Source organism: Perognathus longimembris, chromosome 1, assembly GCF_023159225.1.
Source record: "Perognathus longimembris pacificus isolate PPM17 chromosome 1, ASM2315922v1, whole genome shotgun sequence".
Taxonomy (NCBI): domain Eukaryota; kingdom Metazoa; phylum Chordata; class Mammalia; order Rodentia; family Heteromyidae; genus Perognathus; species Perognathus longimembris.
Genome location: NC_063161.1, coordinates 118,801,354 through 118,826,978, shown reverse-complemented (window position 1 = coordinate 118,826,978; position 25,625 = coordinate 118,801,354). Strand labels below are relative to the sequence as shown.

Genomic DNA, 25,625 nt, shown 5'->3' with positions numbered 1-25,625 from the left:
GTCTTCTTTCCTGATTTACATTACTTATTTCTTATAGATCATGGGCACAGAAGCGAAGATATTTCAAATTTGACTCTACCATGTAATCTTTCTTCTACACTCATTTTGTATAAAGTAAGCAAATTGAGATTATTTAACTGTTTTATCTTTTATCAGGGTTTCCCTTTCAGCACATCTATATGAATCTAAATAGTAAAGTTCTTAAATTCTATAAGATTGTCTATCAGGCTTCACATTTGATAGAAAAAAATGACCTGGCTATCGATTTTAAGATTTTCAAGTGTTGTTTTTCAAATGATTTCTTAGCCTAGCCTAGTTTTCATGAAAATTCCTTTAATTAAAATTCTACAATGTAAAGTTCAAATATTTTCTATAGATTTAAGTGTGATATATGAGATCATTTCAGTGGAATAAATATCTAAGAGTAGCTGAACTCATTAGTATCAGCATAAGATTTAAAAAATATATATTTTATTGTTATTGTAGAGGTGATATGCAGAAGGGTTACAATTACCGAGTACAAATCTTACTGAATAATGGTTCTCCTTCCCTTGCTCTTTCCCAGTTTTTCCCTCCTGGCCCCATCCATTAGATGGGCAGTTCATTTTCCACATATTGTTTGGTGAATACAACTGTTATATTTGTTCACCCTTTTATTTGAGTATGGTATTCCCCCAGAACATTTGGTTATTGAGTAATCAGATGATTTGCAATTTCACTTTTTTAAGTCTTTCAATTAATAATGTCAAGAGTAAACCAAATACAGATTGCTTATGGTTAGGTGGTTTTTCTTTTTCCTTAAGATAATAGTAGACCTTGTAAGGTGTGGCCATCACTGCTGAAGCCCTGTGTTTTGTGGCTAGTGCATAGAAATTCTATCAAAGCAGGCAGAAAGGTAGAAAACAAATACTGGTAGCCAGATTTATGTTGAAGAGTGGGAAATTATATCAATAAATTATGGACTGTGGCAATGGACAATATTCACTTATAAAACTTGATACTAACAAAAAGAAACAGTGAAAGGAAAGGATCATGATATTTATAAAATACCTTCTGTGGGTCAGGTACTGCCAGAAGTTTTATAGAGTTCCTTAAGATTGGACAACAAACACTGACTATACAGAGGACAAAGCCAATCAACTTCCTAAGTCACTTACATAGAAAATGGAAAAAATGGACTTCCAGCCACCTTCTAATACATTCTTCCTTCTATCCTAGGTTATTAAAGACACTGGAGGACTAAAACCAACATTGTGGACACTTAAAAGAGCTTGCCCAGCACTGATGAACTAATTAGCTACTCACAAACAACAGAGAAAGTTTTCTTGATTAAACTACATGCATGTCTGAAACACCATGGTATAAACCTTGGTATAACTAGTCCACACTAAAAGTACAATGAGTGACAGGAAAAGAAAACAGGCTCAGTTGCAGGGGTTGGAGTACAGGAGGAGTGGAGAGGGTTAATGGAGAGTGTGAATGAGAATAAATATGGCCAATCTAGTTTATCTGCACGTATGAAAATAGGACTATGAAACTTGTTGAAAGTGCATAAGAAGCAAGGGGAAGGGAGTGATAGATGAGTGCACTTGAATGGGACACATTGTGCAGGTATGGAAATGTCATAATGAGCCCTCCCCCTTTACAGCTAATATATGCTAATAAAAACTGTTAAAAATAAAAAACCACATTGTTTAAAGAATGGCTATTGAGAGAATGTTTTTGGCATTGTGTCTGAAAGCCTGGCCTACCAGGAACATCTCAATAATGCTGACTTTGTTTGTTTCTTAGTACCAACCCAATGGCCCTCAGGAGAAACAGATGCTCCCACAGGAGAGTTTCTCAGGAGACACATCTTCAATAAAGATTCCAAGGCTCTTTCTAAAACTGTGAAAACACCTTACTCTCCCACCTCCCACCATCCCCCACCCTAATTTATTTCTGATGCTTGTATTCAACACTGACTGATTTATTACCTAGAATAGAGAGGAAAACATCCAGAGTAGCAGCTGGCATGGGCAAGGGACAAGAAGGGAGCAGGGAGGAGCCAGAAAACAGAATTGAGCTTAACTCAGCCCAAATGCAGCCCACATCTGGGTGACCTAACCCTTCAGAGACTTTTTCTCATGAAATCCTGCCAAACGCCAGGGATTATGACCCAAGTGTGAACTTTTGATTTGTACCACAAAGTGTCAGAAAGAGGAAAACCCAGAATGACATAGTCAATTCCAGAATACACTGACTTGACCTTGTGGTCCTCACAATGGCACCATCCACCTCCACTATGCCAGCCTGACTGCATCAAAGCCCCAGGTCTGGAGCAAGGAGTGCATGCTTCTATCAAACCCTTTTCACCTCAGCTCTGATCCTGTCACAGGTAACATGCTAACATTTGTCAAGCACATAAGCAGAGTTTTGATTCTTTTTCCCCTCACTAATTAGACTGCATTTGGGAACCTCATGAAATTCCACAAATGAACGAAACTGTCCCTTTTCATTTCCAAAGTGTTGGCAATTACAGTAGCAGAGGTGATATGTGTACAAACAAGGAGCAGGGAATGGTGAGAAGCCCTTGTCTCCCGTGTGCCCCTGAGGGCTCAAGTTTTTATCAGCATCTGTGTGTTCACTAGCAAGCCTTTTCCTTTATATAAATGTGTTGTTATTTGAAGAGTATAAATGTTCAAGATTGTATATACTTAGCTAATAGTTCTACAAGTGATTAGAACTTCGTTTGAAACCTGTTTAGAGCTGTTTTCTCAACTACAAAGCCAACCATTGGGCCTAACCCCATATTAAGGTTTTAAAAGACAAAAAAAAGCCTCTATTTTCCAAGTACTCATTTAAATTGCAGATGTGGCTTCAGCAGGGCCCAACTTGTACTTGCCATCATAAATCACCATCTTCGGAGATAAGCAAGCTGCCATCATCTGCAAAACCTCATTAGTATGCAAAGAGGCACAGTTATACTTTTATTTCTTTTCTGCAGACATGCAGGTCACCATTTTCATGCTTATTTTTTGAGTTTGGGAGCAGCAGAGGATAAGTAGTGGGGAAGAATACCGGGGAGAAGAATTCTGTGCCCAGACATCTGTAAATCTCAGAAGTTTCAGCATCACAATCTCCATCACAATGAGTTGAGTCCTATGCTCACCACCCTTTATGGGAATTGCATTGTATTAGTGTTAAAGGGTAAAAGACTCCAAAGTTACAACAGTGTTCTAGAGGAGTGATTTACAAGCTAAAAGTATGGGTGTAAGATTGGGAGGCACAGTGGGTGGGAATGTGAAGTGGTTCAGCCACTGTGGAAAGCAGGATGGAAGTTCCTCAGAATTTTAAACATAGAATTTCGATAGTATTCAGCAATGCCACTGGTATTTAGGTCTAAAATAATTGAAAGCAAGGTAGGTACTGGTATGCTCATGTTCACGGCAGCATTAATTGATAAAATCCAAAAGAGGAAAATGAACACTATGATAATCCACAGGTGAATGGACAAACAAAAGGATGTATATTCAGACAATTAAATGTTACATAACTATGAAAAATGTTGAAATTCTGACATTTGCTACAACATGGATGAACTTTGGAGATATAATATTAAGTAAAATAAGGCACACCCCAGATGGTAAATTTTGGATGATTTCAGCTATACTTAAAGAAGAGGCAAATTCACAGACATAAGTACAATGGTGGTTACCAGGAGCCGAATAATTACCAGAGGGGAATGTGGAGTTAGAATTTAATGGGCATGGAGGTTAAATGGTGAAGATGAACAACTTTTGGAGATGGATGACGGTGATGGCTGTACATCAACGTGATTGTACTTAATATCACTGAAGTGCATACTTAGTGGTTAAGTTCTGTATGGATTTTTCTATTATATAAAAAAGAAAAGTAAGAGACACAAAAGCCAACAGACACATAATGAATACAAGGAATACATAGCTGGAACTGTGTGATTAAACACATACACATAAAAACAAATGCATACTTTAATGTTCATTTGTTTTTGTGGATCCCTGTAGTGACCTCTTGAGCCCGCCACCTGCTGGCCCTATGGCTAGTCTCCTCCTAGAAATAGACAAAGCATGATGAGTTTGTTATTCCACTGTTCAATATGTACATCGACCCAACTGTAATATAGTAATAGTAATAGTAATAGTGGTAATAGGAATGATAGTAATAAATAGTATAGCATAGTATGAGTTTTGGAGCCACAGGACATAAATGTGAACCAAGTTCTGCTACTTGTTATATGCCTGGCTTTGTCCATGTTACCTCATCTCTACATGGTTTCTTTATCTGTAAAGTATGCCAATCACATCAATAATTGTTGTGATGAATATTTGGAGAAAGAATGTAAAGCTCTTGGATTTTAATGAAAGGAGAAGCTCCTACCATTGTTGATTACAACAACCCCAATAAAGAAGTTCTATGTTCTAAACTGTAGCACTGTACTTCTTATTAGATACAGAACTCAGGAATTTTCAGTACATGCTGTATGTATTAAACCACCTGAGGTTGAGTATTACATCAAAAGAGGATGAAAGTATAAGTGAGAAAATATGTAAATACTGTAAGAATAGGAGAGAATGTATACAGAGAAGAATAAGAGAAAGAAAATACAAGAGAGAAAATTTCTTAGCATTCAGAGAGAAGAAAGAATAAGGAGAGGAATATGAAGAAAGAAGTATTTATGTATAAAATATCTAAATCTCTAATATAAAAATATCTAAAAATATAACATTAACTCACATGATTCAGTTTTTTCTATAATAAAAGGACATTATTAATTGATTTAAATTTTTGTACACAGTATTGTATATATGTTTATCAGAACTAGGGACAAAGGTAAAATGCAAACAAATACAATAGCAATACTTATAGGCCAATATGCTGTAAACGAACTATACAACTGGGGTGGGGGTAAGACACTGGGGAGGGGGGAAGGTAAGAGGAAAATGAGAGAGGAGGTGACAAGTTTGATAAGAAATGTACTCACTACCTTATATATGAAACTGTAGCCTCTCTGTACATCACCTTGACAATAAATAAATTAATTAATATAAAAATTCAAAAAAGACAAGAAGGAAGAAATGTGTTTTTAAAATGTGTTTAAAAATGTTCTGTGTTATTCTTCGAAAGTCAAAAATTGAGCTCTCAACTTACACACGAATAGAAATCATGATTCCCTCAACGGAAATAATTAGTAAACGTGTAGGACAACCCCAGCAAAAGATCACAATAGCTCAATAGATATGCACATATGAACGCATAAGATGATGCTAAGCGACATGAACCCCAAGTTATGTAAACAAGTAGTTTATCATTGTTGTTATTTTCAACATACCATGTGAAAACATGACTTTTTCTTCTGTATTTCTTCCCCATGGTTTTACCCCTTATGTCACTGTAACTGACCCTGGATATTGTATATGTATGTGTGTGTGTGTGTGTGTGTGTGTGTGTGTGTGTGTGTGTGTGTGTGTTGGAACTAGGGAAGGGAAGGGAAATATCAAAATGGAGAGACAAAGGATAAAAGACAAATCAATGCAAGAGCAATAGTTACAAAACTATATGCTGTAAAACAATTATACAACTCATGGGGGGGACAGAAATGGGGAGAGGGGGAAGGGGGGTCAAAATGAGGGAGGAGATAACAAGTTTGATTAGAAATGTATGCACTGCCTTACGTATGAAACTGTGATCCCTCTGTACATAACTTTGACAATAAAGAAATAAATTAATTTTTAAAAAGCAATCATGATTCAAATGACTTAACGTGCCCTCTCAGGAAGAAAAATAGGATGTGATTAGACATGAAAGATTCAGAGAATATTCACCATTTAAAACATATTGTGCCCTCCAATGCCTTCCACCCTGCCACTTCTCAATGTCTAACTGACTTATCTTCATGTGTCAGGCACGCCACTGCAAGGAAGGAAAGTCTTGGCAGACTAGATACAACAAGGGATTATGTCTAGGAACATACTCCTTCATCAGGATGGACAACTGAGAATTGCCTGTGTCTGACATAACTTGTTTGAGTGGGAGAATAAAATGGTCTTATGTACCAGATTTGGGGTACAGATGGGGCTGATTTCTCATTGGCCTGCGAAGGGTTGATGGAGGAGGTGAGCTGTGAGCTGTGAATTAAAGAATGGCAGCAATACTTGAGAACAATGAGGGCAGGCTGCCAAATCTTCTCCCCAAATCGGAACCAGACTGGGAGCCTGGTCTGGGACTTGAATCCAGGTGGGTCAAGATTTCAGTGCTGGTACTGTACTAAACATATCAGAAACTTCTTTCCTATAGCCCCACAAAAATCTTGCTGGAAAACATTAAGAAATTGTTTGAACCTGGTGAACTTTTGGCTGAAGTAGAGAGGAAAAGCATGTTTGATGCAGAAGGTTCATCTTGTCCTAGTACAAAAAGATTTTCAGTATGAACGGAGACAGAGGTTTTCCATGGCTTGTTTATCAGCATTAACTTCTGAGCATTTCCAGCCTGTCACATTCTCCTGCTAGAGCATGGAAAAGGTAAGTCACTGCCAGGGCGATGAGAGATCAAGGCACATGGTAGCAGGCAAAGAGGGAAGTCAATGCCATTTATGAACTAGAAAGGTATTTCTTATGCCTGAGCTATATGGCCTTACTACAATTACTAATAATCATGCAGATGGTAGAACTTGAATGTGATTTGCAAAATGCTTCTATCATAATTATTTCCTGTTACAGTAAAATATACGGAGTAATTCTTAGACTGAATCTCTAACTAACCAAAATACTATATTTTTACTTGTTCTAAGAAGCTTCTGTCAAATCATTTTATTTCAGATGCTATAAACTCCTGTCTATATATAGTGATATAGATATATCAGCTACACACACTCCATAAAATTTACTTTCATTTAGGCCAAAGGCTCTGACTTAGAAATAAATATAACAGAAAAATATACCATGTCTATATTCATATATAGTGCAAACAAGAAAACCCCAGTGATTGGCTGTGTTAGCTCTTCTGTTCTCTGGCTATGACTAATTAATTCGACTAGTCTGTATACTCTTCCCTAGGAATTTTCAAGTTGACTAGAGACATTGAGAAAGAGGGAGGGAAGGAAGGAAAGAGTGAAAGGTGGGGAGAGGAGAGAGCAAAGGAGGATGAAGGAGGGAGAGAGGGGAAGGAGAGAAGAAGAGAAGGAGAGGTAGAAAGCACAATTGGAACTAAGTTATATCTCACTGGATTGAGGACCTCATACCCATGGTAATCACCCCATAAGCATTTTCCTAAGATTTCAATCCCTTGAATAATCTACTATTTTTAGGTTAGGTAAAACAAGACATATTTCTATCCCTTGCATTCTAAGGAATCTTGAAATAGACCAAATGTATTTTGTCAGAAAGGCCATTTATTTTCCTTTCCTAGGAATGAATAGAAGGAAACTCAAGAAATGTACTCCCAGAATAGGCTTCAAAGATAATATAAAGTTGGAATCAAGGGAAGAGGACAACACAACTAACACATATAATTTCAAGAATAAGAAACTCTTTTCTTCTTCATAATAACCATGTATACTGGATTAGATTTTAATTTTCATACTGTAAGACTCTAACAATTTGAGTAGTTGCTCCTTATGGCACATTCGAATGTTCTTTTTTAAAATTAATTTATTTATTGTCAAAGTGATATACAGAGGGGTTACAGTTTCATATGTAAGGCAGTGCATACATTTCTTATCAAACTTGTTACCCCCTCCCTTATTTTTCTTCCTCCTTCCTCTCTCCCTATTTTCCTCCCCTCCTCCATGAGCTGTACAGTTGGTTTACAGCATATAGTTTTGTAAGTATTGCTCTTACATTGGTTCACCTTTTACCCTTGTCTCTCCATTTTGATGTTCCCCTTCTCTTCCTTAGTTCCAATAAATGTATATACAATACCCAGGGTACTGAAATCAGTAAGAGTGACATCAGGGATAAAACCCTGGGGAAGAAAGACAAAAGAAAATGGCATAATTTCATATGGTAGATTGAAAATAACATTGAAAATGGTAAACCACTTATTTCCATAACTTGGAGTTCATTTCACTTAACATCATTTTATCTGTTCATATGTACATAGCTATTGAGCTATTGTGATCTTCTGCTAGGACTCTCCTGGACATGTACTAATTATTAGCAATGAGGGAAACCATAGAGTTTACGTTTCTTTGGGTCTGCCTCACTTCACTTAGTATAATTTTTTCAAGTCCTTCTATTTTCTTACAAATGGGGCAATGTCACTCTTTCTGATAAAGTTCACTGCAGCACAATTTGCTAAAATCGCTAAAATATGGAACCAAGATGTCCCTCAGTAGCTGATGGATCAAGAAAATGTGGTACATACACACAATGGAATTCTATGCATCTATCAAATGTTCTTCTTAAAGCCCTGAATGGCTTCTATGTAACTTGAAAGACCAGATTTGCCATATTCATTGGTTTTTAGAGCTGTTCCAAGGCTGGATGAAAGATCAGAACAGAAAAACTTTGATAACTCAGATGCTCTTTGCTTCATTTCCTACAGAATTGGAAAACCTGAATTCTTTAGTATCCAGTTAGAGATTCTTATAGGCCTTAACTTCAAGAAGAATTATCTGGAAGAAAGGCATGATGTGGAAGAGAAGCATGGCAAAATAAAAAGCATTGGCTTTGAGTTAGACAAATTGGGGTTCAGATCCTAATTTAAGCTATCTGACCTCAGACAAACAATGAAGCTTTGTGTTGTACATGGGATTTCTAAGACATTTAAATGGTATGTAGAGTACTCGGCATTTGCCTAGATTACTTCATTATTCATTATTACTTCATTATTCATTATGTCATAATGATGACATAGATATATCTGACCACACATCCTGTGGAGAAGTGATGGAAATGCAAACAGCTGTAGGTCAGGTATAAAAGAGGCTCCAAAGTGTAAACTACTTTGTTGAATGACAATTTTTTTTGTACAACTCCTAAAAGACAACAAAAATATAAATTTAAAGGAAAGAAGGAAGAGAAGAAGCAAACCTTTTCATCTTTGGCTCAGGTCACTTAAGAATGGAGAGGTAGGAATGGCTGTACAGAAATTATATGTGTTCCTCTACATAAACCAATGCCTGGATGGATAAACAAGTTAATGAGCCTCACTGTCAATCAACACGAGCACTGTTATTTCTGCCTCAGGACTGAGAAGTGCCCTCAGGAGCTGAGAGGAGGCAGAAATCCCCCTCTTCCATTGAACCTTTGGGAACAGAGAACAAGACTGTAGTGAAATGTATCTGGAAAAACATGAAGACAAACACTGGATCTGTTCTTTCATTTCATAAGGCTTTGGCCATTTCTGCCCAAGATTTGCATTCTAACCTACCTCTGCTATTTTCCCTGAAATATCTTTTTCTTTCCTTAGATCACCTGTCACTCTGTTGGCAAGCAAGTAAACTGTACTCCAGTGTATCGACTCAAGTGCACAGCAAGTTACTAGCTAGTTACCAAGTTACTACAATCCAAGTTACTAGCCAGTCCCCAGGTGGGGGCCACCAAAAGACACTCAAGCTCGCAGGGGGGCACATCATGTTTGCACTGGCATTTCAGCAGGAGTGGAAATGGCAAGCATTATGTTTTTAGAATGTTGCAATGTTGGCAAGGTTTCCCCATGAATTTTATTTTATAATACAGCTATTTTTTTAAGTGAATGGAATGTTCCTGTGATAATTTGGCCACAAGACAGGGAAATTTGGTCAGGGACTGAAATTCACTTAGTAATGGTAAGAGACTAGCGAAAAATGAATAAGTAATCCAAATCAAAAGAAAATATTTTATTTTAAAAAGTTGTTTTAATTTTTAAAAAGTTGTACTAATTCTAGGTGGGGTTTGAACTCAAGACTTAGGTGCTCTCCCTTAGCTTTTTTTTTTTTTTTTGCCAGTCCTGGGGGTTGAACTCAGGGCCTGAGCACTGTCCCTGGCTTCTTTTTGCTCAAGGTTAGCACTCTACCATTTCACAGCACCATTTCCGGCTTTTTCTATATATGTGGTGCTGAAGAATCGAACCCAGGGCTTCATGTGTATAAGGCAAACACTTTACCACAAGGCCATATTCACAGCCCCATCCTTTAGCTTTTTTACTCAAAGTTGGTGCTTTAATACTTGAGCCCTATAGTTCACTTCTGCCTTTTTTTTTTTGGCCAGTCCTGGGCCTTGAACTCAGGGCCTGAGCACTGTCCCTGGCTTCTTCTTTTTTTTTTGCTCAAGGCTAGCACTCTGCCACTTGAGCCACAACCACTTCTGGCCGTTTTTTTTTTCTGTATATGTGGTGCTAGGGAATCGAACCCAGGGCCTCATGTATACAAGGCAAGCACTCTTGCCACTAGGCCATATTCCCAGCCCCTACTTCTGCCTTTTTGATGGTTCATTGGAGAGGAGAGTCGCATGGTCTGTCTTGCCTGGGCTGACTTTGAAATATGATCCTCAGATCTCAGTCTCCTAAGTAGCTAGGATTACAGGCATTAGCCACTAGAGCAAAGCTCAAGAAAATCATTCAAGGGTTCTTTACAACTTATATACATGAACATTAAAGGATCCCCACTTAATATGGGTTTACAAATTAGACTTTCTGGAATTGGAGGCAGAAAATATGAGTTTAGTCTTTTCGATTTGGTCACTTGCTAAGTGACAGGCCTTGAACAAGTCATATTCTTGCTCCAGTGTTCCAGGACTTGATCGATAATGAACAGACTCACTCCATGATTTCTACAAGGGCCTTTTCTGCCTTGTGATTATCTTTGCAGGGAGGTTCAAAATATCCCCTTCAGACCTCAGAATTGGGTTTGGCTTCTTTGTTGTTTTGATCACACAGAGTATTTCTTGCCATTATCCCTCGATTTCTCAGATTCTTAAGTGTTCCCTTGGATGCTGAGTAGTCAGCCTGCAGCAAAAGCACTTTGCTCCTTCATGATTTGAGTTCTTTTGGGCACTCAAAGAGGTAATAGAAGGACAGTGAGGGGGGGGCGTTATACTCATTTTAGGTGCTTGGGTAGATTTTCTTGACTGGCAAGCAGCACATATTAGGATTGTTCTACGAGAGTCTTTGGCTACCACAAATGTGCTAAAAGTTGGGTAAAATGTTCATGGCAAAAAATCTGGAAGGTCCCTGATTCTTTATGCTGTTTTTATTAAGGATGTTGACAATTAAAGTAGCTCTGACATCTTTAAGAATCATCCTTGTATCTAACTTGGAATTTCCTTGGAAGTATGCTGATAAACCAATGTATAATTACTGTTTGCCTTTCAGATTTGGTTTTTAAATCTCTCTCTCTCTCTCTCTCTCTCTCTCTCTCTCTCTCTCTCTCTCTCTCTCTGAATCTTGCTATATATATAGCTCACGCTGGTCTTGAACTCAACAGTCTCCTGCCTCAGCCTTCTAAGTGCTGGGCTAACAAGAAAATGCTATCATACTCAGCTTTATTTTTAACATTTTGAAACAATTATATGAAGTGTTATGAGATTTCCAATCTCAAAAAGATGTCAATTATAATTTGCCTACTTTAAATTTAACTTCGTTTTTTAAGCTAAGGACAAAGGGTCAAATCTTTAAAATTTCTCATATATTTAAACTTTGCAATTCAAATTTCTGGGAAGACTAGCATTTATGCCAAAAACTTCATAGCCATATTAAATTAGAGAGAGGTGGGAGTAATAAAATGAATATGATTGAAGGTAATCTAATTCAGCCATGGAATATCCTATAGGTGCAAACTATTTTCAAATCCATTTTCTAAAACAGAAAGGACCAATATAATATTGAGATAGTGATTGATACCTATGGCCTTTGTACACTTAATTTTAGGAAACATCTAATGGCTTCAGTAATGATGGTTCATCCAGAGAAATTGGCTGATGAACTAAGCAAATGAATATTTATCTTGATGGGGAGATTCTGGGTAGCTATAGGCTATACAGAGATATATGGGATAGATAGATACAGACAGACAGAGAAACATAGATAGGCTGACAACAGGAACCCTCAAGATGGACCCTCAATTTCCAAAGTACTTCTATTTTTATGTAGAACAAAATAATCTGAGCTTACATGAGCAATCTATTTCACAGCCCGAAGGAAATGAGAACGGTTCTCAAATATATTAATAGATTTTTATAAAGACACTTAAGATGAATAATTTAAAGGCTTAGTCACAAGGGGCAAAGATAGCCAACAGAGAGATATTGACTCATTAATCATGAATGCATATAACAGTCTTACTGAACAACCCAATATAAAGAAACTAAAGATGAATGAGTGGTGCTGTCTGCCACTGAGAAGGTTTCAGGCTTACTGGCTCTGTGGTCACCAAATTTAACAGAATACAAAAGAAATGAGAAAAAAAACAAGTATCAAGAGGACAAATAAAAATTAGTTCCTTAAGGAATTTGTCTTTTCCATCCCCTCATTTAGATATCACTTAGCATGATATGTATTAGTATGTTGAGCGAATAAATTCACAGTACTTAATCTCTCTAAATTTCTTTTTTCCCCTGTCAAGTTGTAACATCACCCCAAAAGGTAATGACATATATAAAATGTTTATGTATCACAGCACCTGACACAAAAAATGCTCAATAAATATTTGCTCTTGTCAATATTAGCTGTTGTTACCTCTGTTTTTAGAGAAAACTGAGGCTTAAAGAAGCCAACAATTTAAAGCATGATTCCACAGAGAGAGGACTTCAAATTTATGTCTGATTGAATCTTAACTCAAGTCCATTTTCTGCAGTGCTGATTACAACAGGTATTTGTGTTAAATCCTTCTCACTAAGCGTATTAAGACTAAGCTTCTTAAAAGACAGGGTATCATGACATTTCTTTTCATATGCATTGAACTAATCCAAACTCATGTAGCAGATCTACTTTAAAAATGGATTAAACTTACTTGGGCCTCAAATATCTCAAGTATGAACTGCAAAGGTTCATCACTTCCTTTTGTGAAGTCAGTGAGCAAAAGAAATAAAAAGATGAATGTCATTGACTAAGAGAGTAGGAGAAACATTAGAATTTGTAGGTATAGGCAGAAACTTCTTGAATAAAGTCGTAGGGTCACAATAGATAGGACAGAGACTTGACAAGTGGGACTACATTAAAATGAAAGGTTTCTGCACTAGAAGGTTACCACACTAGAAAGACAGCCGACCAACTTGGAAAAAATCCTTACTAGCAATATATCAGACAAAGGCCTAATATCCAATACATACAAGGAGCTCAAGAAACTAACCTTTCCCAAACCTAATAAACTAATCACTAAATGGGCAAGGGAGACAAGGAAAGACTTCTCAGAAGAGGTAAGAATGGCAAAGAAACATATACGATATGAGAAAATGCTCATCATCCCTGGCTATAAAGGAAATGCAAATCAAAACAGCTCTGAGATTCCATCTCACCCCAGTAGGATTGGTTAACATTGAGAATTTGAACAACAACACATGTTGGTGGGGATGTGGGGAAAATGGAACCCTATGCACTGTTGGTGGGAATGTAAACTAGTACAACCACTCTGGACAGCAGTCTGCAGGTTCCTCAAAAACTAAACATACACTGTCCCTATGACCCAGCCATGCCACTCCTGGGCATCTACTCTGAACATCATGAGCCAGGATATGATAAGGGCATTTGCATATCCATGTTCATTGCCGCACTATTCACAATATACAAGATACGGAAACAGCCCAGATGCCCCACAATAGATGAATGGATCAAAAAAAATAATGTGGTACTTAAGTACAATGGAATTTTACACAGCCATTAGAAAGAATAAAATAACGTTTGCAGGGCAGTAGATGGAAGTAAAACAAATCATGTTAAATGAGGTAAGCCAAGCCCAGAGAAACAAAGGCTACATGTCTTCTTTGATATGTGGAAATTAAATCAAAATGCATTGAGATATGACAAATTATACATTACACTAAATTACAAATTACACACTACACTAAATTACAAATCACACAGAATTCTGGATACTCACACAGTGAGATCAAAAGAGGATACTCTTAGGAGAAAACACAAAGGTACAATGCCTAAGCACGTCTTCATATTTGTATACAATAATATACATACTGAAACAAACTCTAAGACATGGAAACAAGACTTTGGTTTTTAATGATTGTCTTCTTTACCCTATGTATGATGTATTCATGTGTATATCTGTGGGAAAATGAGTCAGAGGGAACAAAGCTGGAAGAAAAGGGGTGGAAAAGTACAACAGTGGAACTCACTAGCCATTGATGAAAGTGAACTATACAATTCATGGGTAGAGCCCAGAGGGAGGGGTTGGTAGAGAATGAGGGAACAGACTACACTGTATGAAAGGAAATTTACTGATTACCTGACTTGTGTAATTGTATTCACTCTGTAATCACCTCTATAAAATAACAAAGTAAATTAATTTTTTAAGTGAGACCAGATCACTCTCATAGATAAACATTTTTAGATTTAGACAATAGACTTGGGTCATTGTACTTTAAAATATGTCCTGGGTGCTGGTGGCAAACACTTGTAATCCTAGCTACTTCAGAGGCCGATATGGTTTGGACTGTGATTCCATGTCAGCCTAGTCAGCCAATATATGTCCATTTTGGAGTGGGAATGTCTTCTATACCTGTCCCAACCAATGTATACTGGAAAGATCTTGTTTTCTGGTTTTACAAGGCAGCAATGTAGAGGCATAGTGTATCAAGATGACCATACCCAAGTGTCACTCATGAAATTGGGTGGAGAGGTGGGGGACCCTTAATGTTATTTAGATAATATTCTGAAATCAGTTGAAACTCTTTGGATATTGTGATTGGGTGAATATTTTTCACATGGGAAAGCCAGGATTTATAGGGGAAACAAGAATGTAGATGATGGTAGATTATAGGCTGCTTTTTGTCCCTACAAAAGATAGATTAAAGCCTGAAACTTTCATCTTTGTGAATGTGATTTTATGTGCAAATACTTTGAAGATATAATCAAATTAAGCTGAGCTCTTGGTCTATAAGACTATAAGGCAATTATAATCCAATTCTGTTTTATTAGAGGTGGTGAAGACATAGAGGGGCGGAAGAGAAGAGACAACTGAGGCAGGGTCAAGAGTGATAGAGCTGCCAGCTGAGGAATGTCTAGGATCAAGGGCCACCACTGGACATTGAGGAAAAGCAATGAAGGATTATCTGAGATCCTGAGAGAAAGTCTCGCCCGAATGACAGTTTGATTTTGTACTTCTCATTTCTAAGACTACGAAAGGATAAATTTCTATTTTTTAAACCACACTGCAAAGAAAACCACCATGTAAAGAAATTCAGGCTTTATTAAACCTGGAGGTAAAAATGTGCAAATAAAATGATTTAAGCAGGTGAGGAATAAAGTCTAATTTGTATTTTAGAAAGAATACCTCGTGGCTAGATATGGTATTATGTGTTTGCAATTCCAGCTATACAGAATGAGAAGTCAGCCCATGCAAAACACAAGTCCCTATCTAAAGAATTAACTAAAACAAATAGGCTGAGGTCATGGTTTTAGTGGCAGAATGCAAACATGAAGCCCTCAGTCAAATCTCAGTAATACCAAGAGGGGAATAAAGGTTAAACAAAGATCATCTCATTTACAATGAGAGAAACAGTAGAGTGACTAGAGTACACTTTTCTGTGTATGTGTCATAGCTCTCCCATGTGTCAAATCTATAACAGAAAGAAATTCTATGTTTCTGTCCATTCATGCATTTCTCGTATTGGTCAGCTTCTTCATTCCTAAGTAAATATTTTTTTTAATGATCAGATAAAAAAATCAAATGATTGGACTTTTTACTATAAACTTATAAATATATAGTCTCCCCAAAAAGATCTAGTTCAGCTTTGTATCCTCTGTACCTCACATACACCAGATTGTCACAAGACAAAACTTCAAGAACTAAGTGAATTCAGTGAGAAAGTAGCAGTTAGTCTTATCCTTAACAGATCATGCATAGGGGAGAAAAAGAGATTATGAACTAAACACTTTAGGCAACACAATGCTTCCATATGGAATTGGGCTGTAAAACACAGAGGAAAAGATGGCCAAGTCCTCATTTCTGACATCACCACTGTTGAAATAACTGGTGGACATTTGATACTGGTGACTCAGGTCACAGACAGAGATGGAGAAATAATCATTCCATTCAATTCATTTCAAACTACTCACCACAGGAATTATTAAAAATGAAAAGAACTTCTTTGTTGGAAATATGGTTCATTTTAATGTCGCCAAGGTAAAGTATAGACATCAAAACGCCCTGACCCCATTTCTTACTTATTTCAATACTATGATATTCATTTAAAAACATTGTCTAAGTCATTACTTGGAAGGAATTCTCCTATACTTTTTAGAATACTTTATTTTCTGAAATAGCAATAAGCAGTATGATAAATAAATATATTCAGTATAAAAAGGGTTCGTGTATAGTCATATCTGCTATTTTGATATACATATTCTAGCTATCAACTGATGAATTCCATTAATTATAAAAATAAAACACTTTTCTCAATTTGCAGTCAAAATAACTTCAAAATTATTTTCAATGACATATTCTTTCTCTAAATTTATGCTACTCTTAAAAAACACTTAAAATAGAATCTGGCTTTGTGTTTTTCACAAATATAAAGGTGGCAAATTGGATAATGAAAATAAATGAACAATAGCAGTACTAATATAGTTGATCCTATTTGTGATGGCTCATTAACTTTGTACAGGACGGAACTTACTGTGTTGGATTAGGAGCTGATAAGGTTAGAATGTGGAACTATTAGCTGCTAAAGATGGCCACAATGGAAAATTAGCAGAAAGCTTATTCATTGATTGGGAGGTGGGTATTCCCTTTAATATATATAAACATTTTAAACCATGCACCCAAGAAGAATGCACATACATAGGAGAAAGAAAAAAACAAAGACAAGAAACATCTTGTTCACTATTAATAAAATAACTAGCTTTTATCAAGCTCACACTGTAAGCACTTTAAATGCATTTGACTACATGGTCTTTATAGCAAACCTATAAGATAATTAAAAATTTGGTCCAAATAAGAGACCAATCATAGACAGAATTTAGATTCAGGTAATACATATGGCTCTAGTACCTATGATCTTACTTATTTATACTAAGACAAACTACCTCCCTATTCCTGCCTTACCTTCAACCTTATATTGTTTAGAATTATGAACAAATAACAAGCCTAGTGTTTTTCAACAAGATAAGACACACTAACACGGCTATACTTGGGACAATGATTGTCCAATTGTTGCAGGGAAAAATGAAAAGGGGGCAATGTAGTTTGAAAAGCTATAGTCAATGTCATTCTTTTTGATGGAAGCATAGAATTCCATTGTGTAGGTATACCAACTTTTATTGGTCTATTTATCCACTGAGGGGCATGTGGGTTGATTCCATATCTTACCTATTGTGGGTCACACCCGTCCAGATGCCTTGCATCATTAAGAGGCGGTTCTGGCTGGCCCCACCTCTTTTCCCAGCCTTGAGGCTGCGTGGATAGCCCCGCCTGCCTTCTCCGGGTCTGGAGCTGGAAAGTCGGCTCTAACCAGTCCGGCCTCCCACCTCAGACCACGTGTGCTCCAAGATGGCTTTGGGTGATGAACCCAGAGCCAGTCCTGGGGGCAGTGATGACCACCTTTAGGGGAAGTCCCATGACATCACTCCTGATGGACAGCTCAGGCATCAAATCCCAGCTCCTACATAGGTGCATGTGCCCCCTCTCCTTCCGCTGCCCTCCGACCCACGTAAAAGAACAGCTCATTGCCGCCATTAAATGAGTCTTAACTCTGACTGGCTCCCGGATTGTCTGTGGGTCCTCCGACAAAAGGGGGGCTGGGGTGGCAGTTCCTCGGCCCTTTCCTCTTCCTGGCCCACCCGGGTGGGGCATGTTTTCCCGTCTCTCCTGCAGGAGAGGAGAGCCCAGGAGGCTAAAACCCCCCGACAACCTATGGAACAATTTCCCCATTTGTAAAGAAATAAAAATACTTGGAAAAATTATATTGAGACCCAAAGAAACAGGCTTCATGGTTTCTCTCATTTGTAATACATAGAATATGCCTATAAATCTACAAGTAAAACCAATGGATAGTAAAAGAGAATTAATTACACTTGGACATGATTAATTAAATAGCACTCTAAACATTCACACAGTAAGAACAAAGGAGGATGTTCTTAGGAGAGGATCACAAGGGCTCAATAGCTATGTACATATGATCATACAAAATGATGTTTACCTAAATGAACTCCATGAAATGGAAACAAGATGATTTTATTATTGCAGTTACATTTTTCCTTCAGTTTATTCCCTTTTGTCACTGGTTTTGATTTCTGTACCTTTATCTTGTATATAATTTAACTAATTTGGGGAGGAAAGGGGAAGCACTGAAATGGTGGGACAAAGGGAGAACCAATTTAGCATGATACTCACTAGATACTATGTTGTAAATGAACTATACAACTTGGAGGAAAGGAGGGTCGGGAGGGGAAAAACTGGGAGAAAATGAGGGAGAGGGTGACACTGTTAAAAAAGAAATGAATTCAATACCCGATTTACATAACTATAAAACCTCTGTACATCACCTTTACAATAAAATTTAAATTAAAAAAAGCTGTAGTCATGAAATCTGTTGTTTTCATAATATTCATGACAGAACAAAGCTGGACAAAGAAAATTTTAGTTCATGGGGTATGCTAAAGAAACAACAGTGGGAACATATTCTTCAAATGTTGACAAACACTACTGCTCCCTGATTTCTAGTCTTCCATGATTTGGCTGTGGAATCCTGAGAGAATCACAAAACTCAGGGTAGCACTCTCTCCCTCGAAGTTGCACTCCATCATAGAGCAGTGCTTTCCCAAACATTATTGCCAAAAGCCCTGTTAGTAATTTCTGTGCTCTGGAGAAAAAAATTGAGTACATGATAGTAACTTTCTCCTATGGAAAATTATATTCAGTGTACAGGAGTGTCTGTTAACCTTTAGTTATATTTTTATGACCTTCTTGTTATTTTTTTTTTTTTTGCCAGTCCTGGGCCTTGGACTCAGGGCCTGAGCACTGTCCCTGGCTTCTTCCCGCTCAAGGCTAGCACTCTGCCACTTGAGCCACAGCGCCGCTTCTGGCCGTTTTCTGTATATGTGGTGCTGGGGAACCGAACCTAGGGCCTCATGTATCCGAGGCAGGCACTCTTGCCACTAGGCTATATCCCCAGCCCCTTCTTGTTATTTTTTAATGATAAAAAGATGACACTGAAATTAAATGACAAGATATCTTCATTTTCCTTTGGACATATATATGTATTGTTCTAGGAATGAATTACAGGGGCCTTGAGTCTGTTAAATGTGCTTGAGGAGCAATTTATACATTCCCAAAATTAAAAAAGGTCCTTATTTAACTAATATGGAAATTACTTTATTCCTACTGGAAACTTTTCTGATATGCCATCGATTATGAAAACAATACAAAAGGTACCAATACTATACTATATTTTCCCAACTCATAATTTCCATGGTCCTGTATATTTCCACTGCTCTTTAAAGTTCATTAATACATTTTACATGAACTATCTGACAGTACTTTATAGTCTATAAAACAATCTCATATTCTACAGACTAGAACAAAATCATGTAATTCAGTAAAGGAGAGCCAGATTCCGTCTCATGTCTCTCATCTCTTAAATCCTATTAGTTTTCCAAATTGTGAATAGTTCATGAATCCAGCCACACAAGGGAATCACAAGGAGATATTTTAAACATATAGAACAAATAAATCTGCATTTCTAGGGGGATGGAGTACAAAAGTTGTGTCTTATAAGAGCTTTCCAGGTGCTCCTGTTATGATGTCAAACATGGGGATCACTACTAGGTGACACTTGCCTTTATATACCTGGCTTCACAGGAGGAATGGAGTTAGGAGTCAGACAGAACAGGGTATTCCTAGATGAGTCATATGATCACCTGAACCTCAGTTTCTCTATCTGTGAAATAAGGATACTGATGTCTAAAGAACAGGTTGCAAATAGATGAAAAAAAGTACCTAGATATAGGAATTTCCAAAATTTGGATGAAAAGAAGGGGGTGGTGAGGGAATACAGTCATAATATTCAATGTATATATGCAAAAAATGGAGTTAGAAAAATTGAGGGAAAGGGTAGGGTTAAGAGATATGGGGGAGAATGATGGAAGCAATGAAATTGTGCAAGATGCACTTTACTTAAGAGCTGGCATGTTGAACTGAAACCCCTTTGTACAACTACTAAAAGATAATAGAATAACATTTTTAAAAAGTGGGAACTGTGGGGCCGGGATTATGTCTTAGTGGTAGAGTGCTTGCTTCATATACATTCAACCCTGGGTTCGATTCCTCAGTACCACATATATAGAAAAAGCCAGGAGTGGCACTGTGGCTCAAGTGGTAGAGTGTGCTAGCCTTGAGCAACAAGAAGCCTGAGTTCAAGTCCTAGGACTGGCACGCACACACACACATGCACACACACACACACACACACACACACACACACAGTGGAAACTGTTAGGTAACAGTGGCTTACAGTTGTAATCCTACTCAGGAGGCTGAGATCTGAGAATTGAGGTTCAAGGCTAGGCAGACAGCAAAATCCATAATCTCCAGTTAACTACCCAAAAAGCTGGAAGTGGAGCTGTTTCAGGCAGTAGATTACTAGTCTACAAAGGCTCAGGGACAGAAACCAGGCCCTAAATTCAAGCCCCAGAACTGGCACGCACACAGAAAAAAAAGTGCAAACTGCAAACTGTTACCTTTACTATTGCTTCTACTGCAAGAATAAATATATCATTGGTAAGATGCTTACCATTACTAAGGAAGAATTAGGTATATGTCATAAACAGCTATGATTCTAGAATTTTCCTGATGTGAATTTATAACAAATACAAGTTAACTCTTGGTTTGTATTTACAGTTTTCTCCATAAAATTCCAGTATCTGCTAATTGTTAAAGTGGATTCTGGTTCCAGACGGCCGAGGACTATATATTCTGTTAAAGAGTTGGAGATCCAGACAAATTTGAAGAGATGTCTCTGAGAAGAGAACTAAACCAGATAACTTCAATAAATTGGTGCATATGTTTGACAGATTCTATTGTTATGCTGTTATGTTCTATCACAGATAGGACTATGCCTAAATCTAAATACTTGCTTCTTCATTTGTATCCAGTCTCAACTATCTGAAGCAGGTTACAGAAAGTTATAATACAAAAATAAATCCCAAGAAAAATCTAAGAAGCCTCAACAAATAGTGCAGGAAAGGAAGAGGAAAAAAATGAGGCTGATAAATGAATTTTCAGGAACTAGTAGAATTTGTTTGTAAAAACCACACATATAGGGTTTAAGGCATGGCCCGAAGTGGTGTAGCACTGGCCTAGTAGGCATGAAGTCCTGAGTTCAAAGCCTTATACTGCCAAACAATAACAACAAATGACAACAACAGCAAAAAATAAACCAAAACAAACAAAAAAACCTCACCACCACCAAAAATTCTGTACATTTAAAACTTGGACTCCTGACTATGGTGGATTTACTTTTTGGTTCCTGACTATATCTTTAAAATTCTGAAGACAACTATTTTTTATTGTTTTTTTTTAACCAAAGACTGAAAATAGAGGGTTATTTTACAATTAAAATGGAATTTACATATTTAAACTCTATATAATAGCTATTTTTACTTTTTCTTTTTATGACTAATTTCTGAAATTATTTTCCCTTCTCTCAAAGTACAAACTGAATTTAAGCATTTATTTTGTATTCCTTTATTATCTATTGTTCTTCTTGGTCCTCCCATTCTCTTTTTTTGGAAAATTCAGGACAGATTTAATCACACAAATGCAGGCTGTGACAGAAAGGAATAAAATTATCTCACTTGCAAATCTACAGTAAGTTACAGTTTTTGAGCTGTGTGTGAGTTTATTACTTCTACCCTCTGCACTAATTATAATCAAAATGAAAAGTGTGCTTATTCCAGACTCAGCTTTCATTCTGATCCTTTGTTGAGGTCCTACCCAAGCTTACCCACCTTGGCTGTCCCCAGAGCCTTCTCTCTCTCTCTCTCTCTCTCTCTCTCTCTCTCTCTTTTTGTTTCCTTGCCTCCAGGACCTTTTGCTACAAGTATCAATCATTGCCGCTATAACAGTTTTTCTAAAGAACAGCTCTGATTTCTTTTTCTTTTCACCACTAAAATTCATGGCCATCCATTTATTATAACAGTTCTGTCTGCCATTCATAATTATCTCCATAATTATCTCCCAAACTACCTCTCCACTTGAGATCTGAGGATTCTAGTTTCAAACCATCCTTGGCAGGAAAGTGTGTGAGACTCAATCTCTAATTAACCATCAAAAAGCTGAAAGTAGAGCTCTGGCTCAAATGGTAGAACACTGTCTTTGAGCAAAAAAGTCTAAGGGATCGTGCTCAGATTCTGAGTTCAAGTCCTAGTATCGGCACAAAACAAAACAATCCCCCTAACCCAAAACAACTTGTTAAGGATTTGGTATCCTTGGTATTGTGCATATGTTATCTGAATTAGGGAAGGGAAGGGAAAGGGAAAAACAAACTGGTGAGACAAAGGACAAAGGGCAAACCAATGCAACAGCAATATTCACAAGACAGTATGTTGGAAATTAATTGTTACTTGGAGGAGGGTGGGTGGGAGAGAAAGTGGGGAAAAATGAGGGAGGCGGTAACAAGTTTGACAAGAAACGTACTCAATACCTTATGTATATAACTGTAACCCCTCGGTACATAAATAAAATTAACAATAAAATTGACAATAAAATTAAAATTTAAAAATGTATACATATGCTTGTTTTCTAATATCTAGCATTACCATTTTATTTCCCCATATAAAATGTATTCCTTAGTAAATAAATTATTGAAGTAAATATCATATATTATAGATTATTTCATAGTCATAAAGGAAAAGGAAATAATGTCATTTGCAGAAGATGGCCAGAAGTGATAAATATCAAAACACAGTGTATCTAGGTATAGAGATGGCATAACCCAATAAGGTTTAGGAAGGATGGGGAAAAAGAGGAAGAAAACAAAGCGATCTGATTAAAATATGATAGATACATGTGTGAAATATGGCAAAAACAAACTATACTTATTATACACAAGTAAATGAACAACAGGAAAGTAAAGCAGATTCTATTAAGGGGTATACATCAGGTGAGGATGTGGATGAATTGAGAGCATAAAAGAAGGTGATTATAGTCAAAAGACTTTGTATACATGTCTAAAAGCAGAAAAATGAAACTATTAAGATTGTTTTAAGAAGTGGGATGGGGAGGTGGGATAAGAGAGTGATAGAGGGGGTAAGGCTGGCTGATTGTATGTGTAAATACAAATGTGAAAATGAAGTACCTTGTACAACTAATATGTGCAAATAAAAATAAAAAACCTTAAAATATAAAATTTAATTTTTTCTTTAGCCGTTTAGATAGGCTTTTCTTTCAGTTGCCAAGGTGTATGAGGCCAGCTGGCTGAAAGGTCTCATCAAAAAACAAACAAAAAAATTCCATGTCAAACTTGCATGCAACAGAAACAAAGCAGAACAGTTTGCTGACTTGTTTTGTTTATTTGGGTTCATGCACCAATGTAATATAGTAGGAACAACATTGGAATGGATATGAGAAGACTTGGACTTTAGTCCTCTTTCTGCTGTGACCAACCAGAGAACTGAGAAGATAATGTACATTTTCTGGTCTTTGTTTTTCACTTTTACAAATTGAAAACATTTGTTCCCTTGTTCAGTGTGCAAACACAAGATAATATTCTTTTATGTGACATTTCCTTTAATATAAATTTCTTCTATGTTTATTTGCTTTACAATTCTCTACCATTCCTAAAGATTTGGTAGGTTCCTCAAGACTATTTCAAAACCATGGAGAGTCGTAGAAATAGAAATTTGTAAAGCATCACAAATCATTTTGTAAGTATTTAAAAATATATCATAAAAATGTATACACTGCCTTACATTTGAACTCTAACCCCTCTGTACATCACTTTGACAATAAAGAAATGAATAAAAATGTAAAAAAATAACATAATGTTGTCCAAATATGTTGCATTAAAAGGTATTTTCGGATGCTCTTTACAACCTCTACTACCATTAAAATATTAATATTCTACAGTCAAATTTACATTTGAAATGTATATATCTTGCACATACAAAAAATATAAGTTATGTAAATACTATGTCTGCTATCCTATCTGAGAAATTTTTGGACATGCTGGTTGTCCTGTCTCATGATGCTAACTCTTATGAAGATTTATTGATCTGTTTTCCTCTTATATGCATCAAACTTTGTTTGACATTTCATGTCTTTTAGAATCATGTTTTAGAATTTTTATTAGCACATGTAAGCAGAACAGGAATTCATTTTTGGTGATAATTCTATAGATGCACTCAATGTACTTTGGAATAGGCTCATCCCTCTATTCTCTAAAATTATTTATACTCATTTTATAGACTTAAGTTTTAAATAAACATATGAATTTAAAACAAACTGCTGCAACATATTACACATTTTTCTTATTTTGTTAGTTGTAATGTTATAGATTCTAAAGTTACAAAATTTCAATCAGTGTTGTCTTACTTAGATAAGGCAAATAGTCTTAAGATCACAAGAGCCCAATAGTGATACCCTTATGAACACATAAGATGATACTAAGTGAAATGAAATCCTGTTATGGGAACAACTGTTATATCACGGTTGTAACTACTTTCAGCGTGCTATGTGAAACCATAGCTTCTATTATTGATGATCTTCTTGTATCCCCTTCCTGTGGTTGTACCTGCATTATCTCTGTATCTTATCTGAGTACACTGGAAACCAGGTATACTGGTATTAGAACTAGGAAACTGAAAGGGAATACCAAAATCGAGAGACACAGGGTAAAAAAAACAAATGACTACAAAAGCAATACTTGCAAAACTGTTTGGTGTAAATGAACTGAACAACTCATGGGGGTGGGAGGGAAAGGGAGAGGGGGGAGGGGGGGAAAGAGGGAAGAGGTAACAAATAGAACAAGAAATGTATCCAATAACGTATGAAACTGTAACCTCTCTGTACATCAGTTTGACAATAAAAATTAAAAAAATAGTCAAGATATCTGCTTTGCAAGACATAAAGAGTATGGTCAATAATTTCACACAGGAAAACTATTTGTTCTAAAATCTAGGCTGTTTATCACAATACAGAAAGTGAAACTTAATATAAATAGAGTAATTCCACAGCAAGCAAACTCTTTGTCACCTTACTCTCTATTCAAAATAGACACTGAAAACTTGATAACAGAAATAAGTCTTTGATATTCTGTTTTAATGGATTATCAGGCTGAAATCCAACCCAGCTGACACTACCATAGCTTTCCCTATAATTGTCTTTTCTTTTCCTTTTTTCCTTTCTTTTCTCCTTCCTTCCTTCCTTCCTTCCTTCCTTCCTTCCTTCCTTCCTTCCTTCCTTCCTTCCTTTCTTTCTTTCTTTCTTTCTTTCTTTCTTTCTTTCTTTCTTTCTTTCTTTC

The 25,625-nt window shown here is 36.7% G+C and overlaps 1 protein-coding gene across 4 annotated transcripts in view; it reads right to left on the bottom strand.

Annotated features, from left to right (window-relative positions):
• Adamtsl1 (ADAMTS like 1) overlaps positions 1–25,625 on the bottom strand; it is a 361,048-nt gene that overhangs the window by 250,526 nt on the left and 84,897 nt on the right. The gene's annotated exons all lie outside the window — the stretch shown is intronic.